The sequence below is a fragment of the Balaenoptera ricei genome, chromosome 7 (assembly GCF_028023285.1).
Source record: "Balaenoptera ricei isolate mBalRic1 chromosome 7, mBalRic1.hap2, whole genome shotgun sequence".
NCBI lineage: Eukaryota > Metazoa > Chordata > Mammalia > Artiodactyla > Balaenopteridae > Balaenoptera > Balaenoptera ricei.
This window is the reverse complement of record NC_082645.1, coordinates 1,004,189-1,020,135: the sequence shown is the minus strand read 5'-3', so window position 1 is coordinate 1,020,135 and position 15,947 is coordinate 1,004,189. Positions and strand designations below refer to the sequence as shown.

The 15,947-nt window shown below is 35.9% G+C and overlaps 1 protein-coding gene and 1 pseudogene across 7 annotated transcripts in view; both read right to left on the bottom strand.

The window, feature by feature from the left end:
• The window catches only part of ZRANB3 (zinc finger RANBP2-type containing 3), a 254,596-nt gene that overhangs the window by 123,230 nt on the left and 115,419 nt on the right, over positions 1 to 15,947 (bottom strand). The window lies entirely within an intron of this gene.
• On the bottom strand, positions 13,070 to 14,591 carry LOC132368852 (cytochrome c oxidase subunit 7C, mitochondrial-like; annotated as a pseudogene).

The window sequence follows — 15,947 nt, the reverse complement described above, 5'->3', positions numbered from 1 at the left end:
TACCATTTCAAAGTTTTGAGGCATAACATTCAAGTACAGAGTCAAAACAAAGTCTAAAAGCTTTCAGCGTTGAAACAAGATGCAGGTGAAGATAAAACATTTTTTCTACCTAGTATTTTAAGAATAAAATTGAGGATAAGTTAGGCAGGGCTTGGTAACGGGTTAAGGTAACTTAGGAACTGACACACACATGCACACACACACATACACAAAGCACCCTACATATTTTATCATAAAATTAAATAATTTAACACCTTAATATTCTATACCTCTTTCCAAGAAGTAGCATACAACCCAACCTTTAGGCCTACAGAGTCAAATTTAAGATTCACCTAGTGGTAAATCTTAGCCCTAAGAGAAAAGAACGAGCTTTCACATAAGTTAGTTTTGTAAATCTGAACCAAAGAGTAATTATGCACCAATATAGAGTATAATGACTGATATGTTTCCTTGTCCTCAAAACCTGTCAATCCTCAGAGCTGAAACCACTTAAACAAAATTCTGGGACCAAGTTAGTTCCAAGGCAGTAGAAATGTAAGAATTACAGATCATCACCTGGCTTGAGATCATTAGTGCTGCTTCTTTCCTGCAACAACTCTGACCATGAGCACAGTTCCAGGAACTGAGCCACGGCCTTATTCTGTGTGTGTGGACCATACCACGAACCTGCGCCCTAGTTGTGAGTCCCTGGTTTTGCTTCCTTCCATGGTTTCGTCACTCATTTTCTTAATTTCAATTTCTCTAGAAACAGGGGTCTGTTCTGCTTCCCTAGTATCCTGGGAAATAGGGTTCTTTCTCTGGGACTCAGATTCTATCACCAGGTCCTTACCTTTTGCTTGTTGCTAAATTTACTTAGTGCCAATCACCTGCCTACCTGGACTTTGGTGCACTTCACTTAAGTGTGACTAACAGTGTTCTGTGTTGCCCTGCCAGGCACCCACTGATGAACCAGTTTCCAAAATTTCCTAATGTTGTCTGCTACTGAGATCAAGGATGTCGGTCTTTCCAGACACTATAAAACTCTTATCAGAGGGAAACACAGGCAGGACACTCTTTGACATAAACTGCAGCAGTATTTTTTGGATCTGTCTCCTAGAGTAATGGAAACAAAAGCAAAAATAAATAAATGTGACCTGATTAAACTTAAAAGTTTTTGCACAGCAAAGGAAACCATAAACGAAACGAAAAGACAACCCACAGAATGGGAGAAAATATTTGCAAATGATGTGACCAACAAGGGATTAATTTCCAAAATATACAAACAGCTCATACAGCTCAATATCAAAAAAACAAACAACCAAATCAAAAAATGGGTGGAAGATCTAATTAGACATTTCTCCAAAGAAGACAAACAGATGGCCAACAGACACATGAAAAGATGCTCAACATCACTAATTATTGGAAAAACGCAAATCAAAATTACAATGAGATATCGCCTCACACTAGTCAGAAAGGCCATCATCAAAAAGTCTACAAATAGTAAATGCTAGAGAGGGTGTGGAGAAAAAAGAACCCTCCTACACTGCTGGTGGGAATATAAATTAGTGCAGCCACTATGGAAAACAGTATGGAGGCTCCTTTAAAAACTAAAAATAGAGTTACCATGTGACGCAGCAATCTCACTCCATGGCATATAACTGGAGAAAACTCTAATTCAAAACTATACATGCATGGCGATGTTCACAGCAGCACTAAACCCAGTAAAAAAAACCAAGCCAGTCTCCTTTCCTTGTTTTCTCAAGCCATTTTCATACCTGCTTAGGAGCCTAGTCTGCTCTCCCTGGAAAGCAGTATGTGAGTAAATAAACTTTTTCACATCCTATTGACATCTCTGTGGCATCATCATTCTGGACATCTGAACCAAATTTTGGGTGAAAGAGTCCATTCTGCCTCTTTAGGGTGACAACAGCCAAGGAAAGCCATTCCTCAGTATACATCAATAAGCAGGCATTATGAGCTAAATGAAAAGTTTTCCTTGAGTTTTGTTAGCTTGAATGAAAAATCTCAGAATCTGATTAACTTGGAATCACTGAAAACAATGAATTTCTGAATCTGCATATCTGATTCAGGTATCTGAATTATCTGAAGATAATACCCTACCCTGGTTGGAGAATTCACCTAAAAAATGAAATTCCAATCAGTTTTTATCTAGTTATTTTTCATGGTAACAACCCCAAATCTTCTATTCATCACCTTTTTGTTAAAAGATCATGTAGTTAAATGACTAATGGTGATTTCTACAAATTAGAAAGATAATCAGTTGCTAATGTTCTTAGGTATTTATTTTTTAAATATTTGCTGTTGATTGTTCCTTTTTTGGGCACCATCAGTAGAAGATAAAGTTTGATAGGACAAACTCAAACAAAACATGATTCCAAATTAAAAAATAAAAGTATATTAGTGTAATCTCATGTTCCCATTAAGAAAAGAAATTATACATAGCATAGAATAGCTGAGTTCTAGATAAAATTTATCAATAGGAAAATAATTGGCTGAAACTACTTTTACCCTAGAAATAAACTTTTTAATTATGTACGTATAGGTGGTTCAAAGCTCTGAGCTCTAACTACCACAGAATTTGTTAAAGTGGAACCATCCAGTGTTTCATAATGATTAAGCCTAAATCACCTATTTGGAACAAAAGCCTTGACTCAGTAATAATACAACTGTTTAGGTAACTACATAGGAAGAATTAAAAAGAATACATTAACTTCAAGAGAACATTTTTTCAATATTTTCAAAATAATGAATCACTATTTTACTGAGGAGAACAATTTTTGGTTTTCTAAATGTCTTTTTCCATAAAATTATTAAGAGCAACTAAATAACAATGATCCTAACTGACACCCTGAATTTCAGTTTCAATTTTTTGTATGGTGATGGCTTTTATACAGCAATTGTATACAAAAGATGCCTGCTGATTGAAAATTTTTTGAAACTAGAAAATTTCGCCAATTTTACAGTTATAAGCAGCTTGTGGATTGTCTTTAGAATAGGTGGCCTATTTGTTCTAGAAGATACCCCTTTGGAGGACTTTTAAGGTATGTAGGTTTTAAATCTTAATGAGGAACTAAATTAAGTAAAGAAACCCACATAGAAAAATGTTAGACTGAAATCCTATGTTCTATTATTTATTATTGTTAAGGAAGTGTATGTTTTAGCAGAAGTATTTAAATGTTCTTAATTTTCTTTCCTATATAGAGGTTTAGATGGTATATCTGAAAATTATTGTTTATTCTTAAAGGGGAGAGAGAGGGAGTGTGTGTGTGTGTGTGTGTGTGTGTGTGTTCATTCATGTGCTCTTGTCTCACAGGGGACAGGAGCAGGAAATAGACCACAGGAATATGGACATACAGGCCCGATCTTCTCTTTACTCAAGAATGAAGAGGCTACGCTTTGCTGTCACACTTCCCTGATGGTCTGGCTCTTCCTCGTGGATTGAAGCAAGATTTCCCCCGAAGGAAATACACTAGGATCATGTAAGGCTGGAAAGGAAGTGGGCCTTAGAGGGCAGCAGGACAGGGCAAAAATCTTCTCTCTCTAAAGACAAAGACACTGAGTTGAGGCTGAACCACTTGAGTGAACTCGAGTAGGCCTGTACTCCAAAGCACGGCTCATGAGGCCCACGAGAGGGATAGCAAAAAGTGAAGCAGTGAGAAGCCTCTGCAATGGACAGAGAGGCTGGATCTGAGCAAATGTGCTTTAAGAATACTATTTCTAGTATTAGCAGTTAACTGCTACACCCTTAACGTTGTAGTTTTATTCTAACCAAGTCTCTAGGAAAGTTTTATTAAAAGTCACAGCTTTACAAATGGGGTAAAGTATTATCAACAGATAAATCCGAGTGAAGGGTATAGGGATGTTCTTTGTACTATTCATATTCCCGCAACTCTTCTGTAAAGATGAAAAAACTTTCAAATTAAAAACTGGAAAAAAAAAAGTTACTGCTCTACAACCTATTATCAGTTGTGCTGAGAGGAAGGAAAAGAGGGCTGTCCTATATTTTAAAAGGAGTGGCCAAGAAGAAATGCTTCCAAACTATTCCAGACAGTACTAAAAGGAGAAAAACTTCTAAATTCTCTTTAAATTATTTTTAAAAAGTCAGCAAAACATGGGTACTAAAACATTAAAAGCAGCACAAAAGATAATCAAAGATCAATTTCACATGTGATTATTGAGAAAACACTTTAAGGAGACTAAGAATATAGAATTCAGTAGACCTTTAATAGAATAAATAACATGACCAAGAGGAGTTCAAGTACAGGAAGAAAAAAACTTTTCAGTGTAAGAAAGTCTGTCACTATAATTCACAATGTTAACAGATCAAAGGGAAAATGTCATATGATAATCCTTAGATGCTGAAAAGGCAACTAAAAAATTTGACTTTAATTCTTGATAAAACTCTTTATTATTAACTATTACTAAAAGGAAAATCTCTTCACATTAGAATAAAGTACGTATCTCAACCAAAAAGGCTGTACCATGTTTAATGGAGAAAAAACATTCCCACTAATATCAGAAACAGGAGAAAGAAATGACAAATATAAACATTAGAACAGATGGGCAAAAAGTGTATTAGTTGCAAATAATGTGACCACGTACATAGAAACCAAAAGAATTAATAGAAGAATGATTACTACTATTGGTAGTAATACCTAAGTATCACCTAAAGAATTTGGTAAGTGGCTACTTCCAAATTATTATGAAAAAAGTCTGGTCCTTCGAAGGAATATTCAAAACAGAGCAATGAAACAGAGGAGAATGTAGAAGCAAGACATATATGGGAATTGAGCATGTGATAAAGGTGGCATTTTGGGGAAAAAAATGGTTTATTCAACTAATGATGTTAGGAAAATTAATTAATAAAGGAAACCAGAATATGTTGCCCCAAAATATGCCTCTCTGACATAAAAATTATTTTGAGCTGAAGGCAATTAAGAAGTAGTAAATGCAGAAAACAACTCCCTCCTTTCCACCTAAAGGCAGGAAATAAATTCTCCTTTTCCTGGAGACAGACTCTTATCAGTCCAGGAAGGCACCAGAGGAATCTACAAACAAACCTTGTTAAACTAACTCTTATCTTCCTAGTTACATTTTCACCATTTACTACTCCTAGCCCAAACCCCTCTGCCTTGTCAATTCTTCACAAATTTATTGTTTGATTGTCTAAAAGGTATAAAAACTTCCTGCTCTGGTCACTTCTTTGAGTCTTCATTCTCTTGTGATGGCTCTCATGTACATGAAAAAAATCAATATAATTTGTATGCTTTACTCCTGTTTATCTGTCTTTGTCAGTTTAATTTTCACACCCAGCCAGGGACCCTAAGAGGGTCAGGGAAAACTTTTTACTCCTCTACACTAACCACTTGGAAAAATAATAAAAGTAGGTCTTTGCCTCACCCCTCACTAGAAGACAATTTCCAGAAAGATCAAATATATATATACTGGGACTTCCCTGGTGGTCCAGTGGTTAAGACTACATCCTTCCAATGCAGGGAGCGTGGGTTTGATGCCTGGTCGAGGAACTAGGATCCCACATGCCGCATGGCATTCCCCCACCACCAAAAAAAAAAAATTATATATATATATATATATATATATATATATATATATATATATATATATACACACACACACACACACTAAGAAGTAACATATAAAAGTGATAGAAAAAAGATGTGTAGAAATAAAAATAAAACCAGAGTAGACATTTAAATTCATTATATCAAATACAAAAAGCATAAAGGAAAATACAAAGAGAACTATGTGGAAACCAAAAAACAACCAGAATTGTAATACAAATAACAAAAGGCCAAGTTCCTCAATTTATGAAAAGTTTCTACCAAAAAGGAAAAAAAAAAAAAAGACAAACAATCCAATAGAAAAATGGAGAAAAGAACTGAACAACCCACTCACATATGTAAAGTATGTTCAACAACCATCAAAAGATGCCAAAGGTCACTCATACTTAGGGATGAAGAAATCAGAACTTTGAGAACCCATTTTTTCACCTACAGAATAAGATGAATAAAAACTAAAGATTTGATAACAGTGTTGGAGAAAGTTTGGAGAAATTTGCACTTCTACACTATTGTAGATATAAATAGTGATTTTACCATCCAGCAAGTCCAATACTTTGACTTTATTCAGGGATATACTTGCAGAGTATGCTGAATCATTAAAGAAGAGACCAGTTAGAGAAATTATGGTATCTCCATACAATGAGATATTATCTAATCATTTAAAAAAATGAAATAGATCTATATGCTGATATGGAAAGACTGGTAAGTCATAGGCTGCAAAATAGTATATGGAAAAGAAAAACAGTATGGTAAATATGATCCAGTTAGTATTGAGAGAGAGAAAGGAAGAGGGGAGAAAGAGAGAAGGGTGGGGCAGGAAGAAAGGAAGAAGGGAAGGAGGGAGGATGGAAGGAACTACTGATAGTGTTACCATTGGAGGGAGGGCCTGCAGGGGTAGGACCGGAAGGAAAATGCTGACTTTGAGCTCGTATTAAGTCTTCCGTGCAGTGTACATATCCCATCTGAAAAAATATTACTTGGAGGGGGGCAGTAAAGGACAGAGAGAAAAGTTCTTTTAAAAACATGCAAGAGGCTATTCGAGAAGTAGCAAATTTCTGAGCATTAAATTTAAGTGTTTATGCCAAAATCTGGTCATCAACTGTGACCTTATAACAAAGTCAGTCTACTAAAGTACTCTGGCATTTGGTGGGGGGGGAGGAGGGAGAGGAATGAGGAGAGGGAGCAATATGAATTAAACGCACATATTTAAGTGTAGAATGAAAGAAGAACTTTTCCAAAAGAAATATTGGTCAAACCCACACTTGAGGAAAAATGAAGAAGCAAAAAATGTAGAAGCCTAGGGCTGCAGGATGTCTTATCCTATTTTTGCTGATGATAAGGTCAAGACTCAGAGTAAGTCACTTTTCCTAATATGTTTGGATTTTCAATCTGTAACAGTGTGGAGGCTATGTGTTATATTACTCATTTCAAGGGAATAAGTGGGAAAATGTATAAGGAATAATTTATGTTTCCTGGGGAAAAACAATTTCACTCAATAAAAGAAAGAACAATCGCAATGTTTTGAACTGCAAAACACAGAAAGAAAAACAATGAACACAGACTATAATATTTTAGAAGAATTTTGAGTTATACCTGTAATGTGGGCAGCAATCTGTTCATACCATATTCAAAATCCTCTGTGATGTTCATTGAAGGGTAGCAGAATATGCCACCCCTAAATATGCCTCTTTGGCATAAGGATTACTCTGTGCTATATTTTTGAGAAATAGCACACATAGGAAAAGCTTTGAAGATGAAGTAGAAGTTACCCTTTTGAAAGGAAAATTTATAAAAGAAATCTCTATTTTAAGGGCATCTCCCTCTCCCATACCTGGAATAGAGGGATGACTCTTAAATTACAAGAAACTCTAACCAATGAAGAAGGCACTGACTTAAATCCACATAACAAATCTTACACTTGTTAACCATGCTTTTCCTGGAAACTTCCTATAAAACCCCTCCTCCACCCCTGGCCCCTGCCTTATTTCCTTTGTGTTTAACTGAACATGGTATTTAAGGTAGTGGCTTGGGTCATTTAAGGAATTTTACTCATGTTTCCTAGGTATCTCCCCTGTATACATGTTAATTAACTCCTGTTCGTTTTTCTCTTGCTAATCTGTATTTTATTACAGGGATTCTCAACCAAGAATTGAGAAGGGTAGAGGGAAAATTATTTTTCCTCCTCTACATTCATATTTAATCTTAAAATGGTCACAAGATAGTAAAAATGAGGTAACTATGATGTAACATGTTCAGATGTATATGTATTATCATTCAAACAGTACTACTCCTAAGGTACAAGTTGAATTAATAAAAGATCATGGGGCTTCCCTGCTGGCGCAGTGGTTAAGAATCTGCCTGCCAATGCAGGGGACACGGGTTCAAGCCTGGTCCGGGAGGATCCCACATGCCACAGAGCAACTAAGCCCGTGCGTCACAACTACTGAGCCTACGCCCTAGAGCCCGTGTGCCACAACTACTGAAACCCACGCACCTAGAGGCCATGCTCCGCAACGAGAAGCCACTGCAATGAGAAGCCCGCGCACCACAACGAAGAGCAGCCCCCGCTCGCTGCAACTAGAGAAAGCCTGCACGCAGCAACAAAGACCCAACGCAGCCAAAAGTAAATAAATATATTTTTTTTAAAAGTTCATGATAGAACAATACAGATTGATAATGCTCGATAGTTCAGAAGTAGATTTTCCATATATTTTTCATATCTTACAAAATCTGTTTTGTAATATTAAAATCACATGAGCGAACTTTAATAAGATTCTTTACATTTTCTCCATATGTATTATAGGATTAGTGCAATTTCTTGAAAATGAGAGCCCAACATAACACAAAGAGCACAATTATAGATGCTTAGGGGAATAAAAAGAAAGAAAAAAGGGAAAAAAGAAAACATGATCCAATCTTTTGGTAATGTTCTAGGTTCTTAAAATCTATTATACTTATGAATATATTTGGATATTAGTTAAAAATTCAGACTGTAAGGCACCAAGTCCCCAAATCCTGACTTGAAAGAACTGGACTTTTAAAATAAGGACCCCTGGGGGCTTCCCTGGTGGCGCAGTGGTTGAGAATCTGCCTGCCAATGCAGGGGACACGGGTTCGAGCCCTGGTCTGGGAAGATCCCACATGCCACGGAGCAACTGGGCCCGTAAGCCACAATTACTGAGCCTGCGCGTCCGGAGCCTGTGCTCCACAACAAGAGAGGCTGCAATAGTGAGAGGCCCGCGCACCGCGATGAAGAGTGGCCCCCACTTGCCACAACTAGAGAAAGCCCTCGCACAGAAATGAAGACCCAACACAGCCATAAATAAATTAATTAATTTAAAATAATAATAATAATAAAATAAAATAAGGACCCCCTAAAGCAATTCTCATGGGGATGGCTCTCAGGCTGTATTTTGAGAATAACTACTCTAAAGATTAAACCTTGGAGAAAAATATCTCAGAGTGCTTTTGCCTAATTTTTGGCCATTTTCTGCTCAGGAGAAAAAAAAAGAGAAAAACCAAACAACACTTTCAGGATTTTATTCTTGAACCTCTTATTAATTGCTGGAGAACCTTGCTCCTTAACTGATTTTCAACTCCAATTCTAAGGCAGTATAAACACAGCGCTTTCTATTTTGCTATATAGTATATAGAATAACTTAAAAATATATATATCTTTATTGGAGTATAATTGCTTTTAGAATAACAAAACCAGAATTTGGCTTCTAACTTCATAATCTATTTAGATAAACTAACAATTTAATAGAAAAAGATTAATTTCAGAAGTTTAATAAAGGCTCTGGAAAGGAATCTAATTTGTGTATTAATCTGATTATCTGTTATTTCAGGTAAGCAAAGCACTATATTTAAGCCATTATAAACAAAACTGTTTAACAACTGGAGGAATAATTAACTTACATCACTAAAATTTCTAGTTGTAACGAACAGAGAAATCAAAAAGAGTGCATTTAGGAAAGAAAAATGTATGAAAAATACAAAATATCCATGTTGTATAATAACGCTATGAATATGCTGATCACAAATGTAAATAAAGGAGTCTTTCAAAAGTATATGAAAACAAGGACTAGGAAACAAAAGAAAGACAGTGAACATTTGCACTTGGCAAATTGATTATTGCCAATAATGATCAGAGATCAACTCGGCTAGAGATTTTATAAAAGAGAAAACGAATTCTTTACTTGGATAGTGTAAATAATTACAGCATGGTGCTTTATATCCTTTTTTATGTGGCAACACTATAATTAATTTGAAGACAACATCAGAATAAAGAATAAAGAACCTCATGTTGAAATTCAGACAGTATGTTAAAATAATATTTTCTTCAGTTATATAATCATGGTGGAAGTGAAGTAAATAAATAAGGTCACCACTTATTTCTGACAAGAAGAAAATTACTTTTGCTTTCAAAATAAGAAATCAAATGCAAATCAACCAAAAGATTCAGAGAAAAAAATTTTACGAGGTTATTAGAATGCTTTCAGTTGAACAAGTACTTGTATTAATCTGTCAATTCTTGTGTTGACACATAGCAATCACTTTAGAACCATTAGAAAGAAACTGAAATTTCAATCCAGTAATTTTTGAAAATGTAAATTAAGCAATGTCAGAGATTCACTACTCAAATTCAGAGCTGAGACCCATTTAAAATGGGTCATATAATACAAAGGAAGTAAAAAGGAAGCCTTCGTAAGATAAGTTTTTTTTTTTAAAGAAAAGTAAGAATAATAAATGGTTACGTAAAATGAAAAGAAAACAAGCAAGAAGAAAACAAAATGCTAACCACATCTTCTACCACTTGCCAAAATGTCACTATTGACTAAAAATAGAGCCCTACTGAGTTGGGTAGATAGATGTCAAAGGTTAAAAAGTAAAGGATGATCATCAAAGCCTGAGATTAGGCATTATTTGCTGAAAAGGAAACAAGAATGTGAATCAAATAAGGCTGCAAAATCAATTTGTCATTCTAAGAAAAAGACATGGAATGCTACCAAAAATAAAAATTGCTGTTTAAATTGGCTTAGACAATAAAGAAACACTAGGACTATTAAGAAATAAGAAAGAGAAAACCAGGAATGTTTGTAAACATTAAATACCTAAAAATTAATTTTTGAATGTTTAGAGAATATTTAAAGAGATGATTTTGGGGGCTAAAAATCAACCAACCCACATCAAGATAAAATTTCCTGGGTCCAAACTATAAAGTTTTTCCCTCTAGAGTGGAATTTGTATAGATTGTTTCTGTGTTAGACAGAGTTACAGATAATTTCTCCTACAATGCAATGTCACATGAACCCCAGGGAAGTATTACATAGCAAAGTGAAATATATTTGGTTTCTGACATTTTTATTGGATAGGGATGTGCCTTGTTTTCCCAATATAACTAAATATATTGTAGAATAACTTCTCTGTTCTTTCTCTTCCTTTGTCTTCTACTAGAACTAATAATGGCTCCAAATTTCTTAAATGAATCTACGTACAGAATATGCTCAAAAGTGCACAGCCCGTCAATTATTACTTAAGGAATTCAATTTTACTCCATAAAAAGAAATGAGATATGTCAAAATTATAATAATGGAATCATATGCTAGTCACAGTCCTCATTTATTAAATATTATCCACGTCAAAATAAAAAATTGACTCTGGTTTTATGGAACCAGTTGACTAGAGAAAATGTATATATCTGAACTTCAGAAATTTTAATGAAAATGTTATCTAAGAAAATCATCTTATGACACAAATTCAAATTGGCTTTAGAATCAAAATAAATGTCACTTGCAAAGTATTAATAAGTATAACAACAAACAATAAATAATAAAAGTTAATTTATACGGAGAAGTTGCATATGTTAAGATCTAACCCAGGCTTGACTTGACTGTATGGAAACGCTACTGATGTTAAAAGTAGAGAAAACAGTTCATTAGATTCGTTTGAACACTCTGTCATAGACTAATAAGGTAAAGAAAATTTAAAATACTATAAAAATGTTGGAATAAGAAAGTAATGAATGTTAGGAATTAATGGTAAAATTTTAAAAGAAACTCAATTGAAAAATTGATATATTATGAAATAACCTAAAATAGGGATTTTAAATAAAAGTGTACTGAAAAGTGAAGGAATAACTGATAATATGACTTCATTTATTTTTTCTAATGTTATTTATCATTAATAGCCTCAGTACTAATATTAATAAAAATATATAAAGAGTCATTTCATTTTATGTGTAAACTCTCTTAAGACAGGGAATCAAAAGGCCTTGGAGTAGCAAAAATGAAGACTAAGAAGCAGACACAGGCCAGAGGTTAAGACTCTGTGCTGTCACTGCAGGGGGTGCAAGTTCGATCCCAGCTCAGGGAACTAAGATCCCGCATGGCGCACGGCACAGCCAAAAAAGAAGCAGACACATAATTTAAAACAGTCTAAGAGATTTAAGTAAAGGGCCTAACTTGCCTCAGTAGTTGATAACCTTGAGTAACTAAAAAAACGTTAAACTATGCTTTCAAATGTCATGGCAAAAAAAATTGAATGCCTCACCGTTCTATAAACTTTTACTCTCTGGAAATATGTCATTTACTATAAAACAACAGGAAAATATTACCATTGTTAAAAAATATATTGTAGGGAATTCCCTGGTGGTCCAGTGGTTAGGACTCGGCGTTTTCACTGCCATGGCCCGGGTTCGATCCCTGGTCGGGGAACTAAGATCCTGCAGGCCACGTGGCATGGCCAAAAAAATAAATAAATAAAAAATTTAAAAATAATATATATATGTATGTATACAAATGTGTATATACATATAGTAGTTTAATTTTCTTTCTTTTGTTAATGCCTTAAGTTTATTTACAAACATATCTAGTATGTTGAATTTGTTGAATTAAGAAAAATATATGCATAACATGAGAGTTGCGAGTTAAGTTTTACTTGGGGCAAAATGAAGACTGCAGCCCGGGAGACAGCGTTTCACGTAACTCTGAGAAACTGCTCCTGAAGAGGTGGGGGGAGGAGCCAGGATATATAGGAGTTTTGCAACAAAGAGCAAGTAATTGGGACGTAAAAAGACTATCCTTAAATAAAGAAAACCAGATATCTCAAGTTAAGGAATTCAGCGCTTTTCTATGTATGGGAAGATGCAAGAGTCTGGGCTCACAGAAATCATTCCTTTGATATGCACCTTAGCTATCTGGGACCTGTACTTTCACATCCTGAGTTTCCTCAGGGCTCACCACAGGGAGTGGCTGCAGTCTGATGGCTGCTAGATGGCAGGTATTCTTTTCAGCCCCGAGTTTCCTCAGGGCTCACCAGCTCACATTGGAGGGTTGCAATCATTGGTGACTGTGACATCCTTTGTTTATTGATATGGCAGGAAATATTCCATTTATAAATATTCCATTTATCAAGTTCAAGAGTCAGATCTTTTTTCAAAGAGAGTGCACCTCTTAAAATACTCCTTTTCATATGTGTTTCATGGATTATTTTTTAAGCAGTTGGTGTCTTCCTACAAAGAAAGGTGCAGCAAATCCAGATCCAAAGTACAAAGCGATCATAAGTAGTAACTGCTACTTGTTTTCCACTAGAATAGTAAATACTTCCCTGGACCCTCCTCATAGTGGCTCCTACGCACCACAGGGGCTGTGAACCTCCAGACAGGCTGTCCCAACACAGCTCTGTTGGAAATTGTGAAAGGCACAAAGACTGAAGGTGGAAGAAATGGAGGCAGCACACCAAGCCTTCCTTTCCTCACGACCTTGTTCCCCTGTGTCTAGTTTAACTTTCTGAATTAACTTTATAGCTTGAGAGAAAGAAAATGTTATTAAAACTTGCAGAAAATGCCAAAGATTGAATCATTCTATTGAAAACTTTTGGATCACTTATGAATAAAGTTAGATAAAGGTTAAGAAAGATACATACTTCACATCACTGTAATATAGAAAAAGAAGACACTAAAGAATCGAGAAAAGCAGTTTTTAAACTTTTAAAAAGCAATGTAAGCCATTTTCAAATAAAACACTACATAGAAACTCAACATTTATCAAGCAGAAAAAGTGAGGCAGCTGTAGCTGAAGTAATTAAAGCAGAAACTTCATAGCCTCATACCCTCAAGTCTCAACCTCAGTTCTGTGAAAATACAGCTCACAAACACTGGAAAGTCAATAAATTCGTCAATTTTCCTTTTTTCAGTGCTGGTTTTATACTTCGCTCTTCTGTAAGACTCACCTTAAATCTACCTCCTTTACAAAGCATTCTGACTTAATCAAGCTGGAATTAATGTTACCTTCCACAAAAGTACCATGGAAGTTATATTGTAAACTTCATTTCCAATATTTCTAGTATTCTACATTTTACATATATCACACAGAGACACACACCCCACAACCTTCATTTCCTGATTGAAAGCTTCTCAGATAGTGGACATGTTTCTTAATCTACAGTCATAATAACTTTTCAAATAGAAGACCCTCAATAATATACAGGAGTAAAAGGTAGTTTAATCAATGGCTAAAGGAAAAAATGGTCTAAAATGTTCTAATGTAAAGAAATGAGACTTGGATTGATAACAATCCCTAGCTGCTATCTATGAAAAATCTGAAGCAGAAATGTTGTCCAATTCTCAGTGCAGATGTGGCCCCTTAGAGCTGTTCAAGTTCTGTGGAAACTTAAGTCCATTACTTTAAAAAAAAAAAAAAAAAAGCAGATTATGGGGTGATAATTAATTTTAACCTCCCCTCCAGATTTTAAATAATTTCTATCCCATTAAGAACATTTCAGTTAATAAAAATTGGTGAGGCAGGAATGTGTGCAACATCCTCCTTACAATGTACTTGGGAGTATTACTGTATAATAACAGTGCCTTAGGGTGGCACAATGGCATTAGTGCTTTGTGCCTTTCCACGCTTATGTGAGTTATAAACATTATATTCCAGGAAGATGCTTTGTGTCTGACTCTATCTGGGTACGGTTTAACTCACCATTGCTGTCACCTCTGCATTTCATTTTGAATCTTGTCCAAGACTATGGAGAGAATATTGCAATAGCCCAGCTGTGCAAAACAGCAGGAGCCCTGAACAAAATTACATCACCCCCCACAAAGAAATCAGGGTAAACTTCTTCTTTAAAATTGAAAATGAAATCAGTTGCATTAGTTTTATACGTTTCAAGTGTTCAAGATAAAAACATTTCAAACTGAGGATGACCTGAAGGAAAGCAAGACAACTCTATGCTAGACATTTTTTTTTTTTAGTTGATTTTCTTTTTCTTCTTCTTTTTGGCCATACTGCACGGCATGTGGGATAAGTTCCCCGACCAGGGATCGAACAGGTGACCCCGGCATTGGAAGCATAGAGTCTTAACCACTAAACTGCCAGGGAAACCCTATGCTAGACATTTTAATAGTTTTTTTAAAAAGACCCCAACCTCGGGCTTCCCTGGTGGCGCAGTGGTTGAGGGTCTGCCTGCCGGTGCGGGGGACGCGGGTTCGGGCCCTGGTCTGGGAGGATCCCACGTGCTGCGGGGCAGCTGGGCCCGTGCGCTGCAACTGCTGAGGCCCGTGGGCCTGGGGCCCACGCTCTGCAACGGGAGAGGCCACCCTAATGAGAAGCCTGCGTGCCACAACAAGGAGCCCCCGCTCTCTGCAGCTGGAGGAAGCCCGTGTGCAGCAGCGGGGACTCAATGCAGCCAAAAATAAAAATAAATAAGTAAATAAATTTATTAAAAAAAAAAAAAAAAAAGACCCCAACCTCCAAAACCCACTTAGAGGAATCTTTTCTCCATTACCTCCATGTCACAAGAATAACTGGAGGTGGGTGGTAGTGGACATAATTTAAAGTACTCGTGACTATAGACAAGATGTCCCTTTTGTTCAGATAAAGAGATGCTTATCGGAGATGAGCCCAAAGGTCTCAAATCAACAACAATTAATGAGACAAAAGATTCATTCTCTTATTCATTCATTCAGAAGGCATTAACTTGAAATCTACTATTCCCTAGACACTGCTAGGTAGATATGGCTTGAGTCCTAGGAGTTCCAATCTTTGGGAAAGAACCAGTTAAGTACACTAGAACATGATTCAAACTAAAGTAGAAGTGAGAGCACATAGGAACCAAGAGGCTCAAAGGCTGGTGATACAGAGGTGATACAGATGGTGACACAGAGGAAGTGATATTTGAAGAGGGTTTTGAATGATACTTTTGCTAGGTGAACTTGGGGAAAGATGGGAACACAAAAGGAAAGGAATTAATCAGAAAAAGAACAGCATGTATAGAGATAGCAAAGCTTAAAAAGTCATGGTGTTTGGGAATAGAATAGGGGAAAGGAATATCTGAGATATATTTCTCCTGTTCCTTATGTAA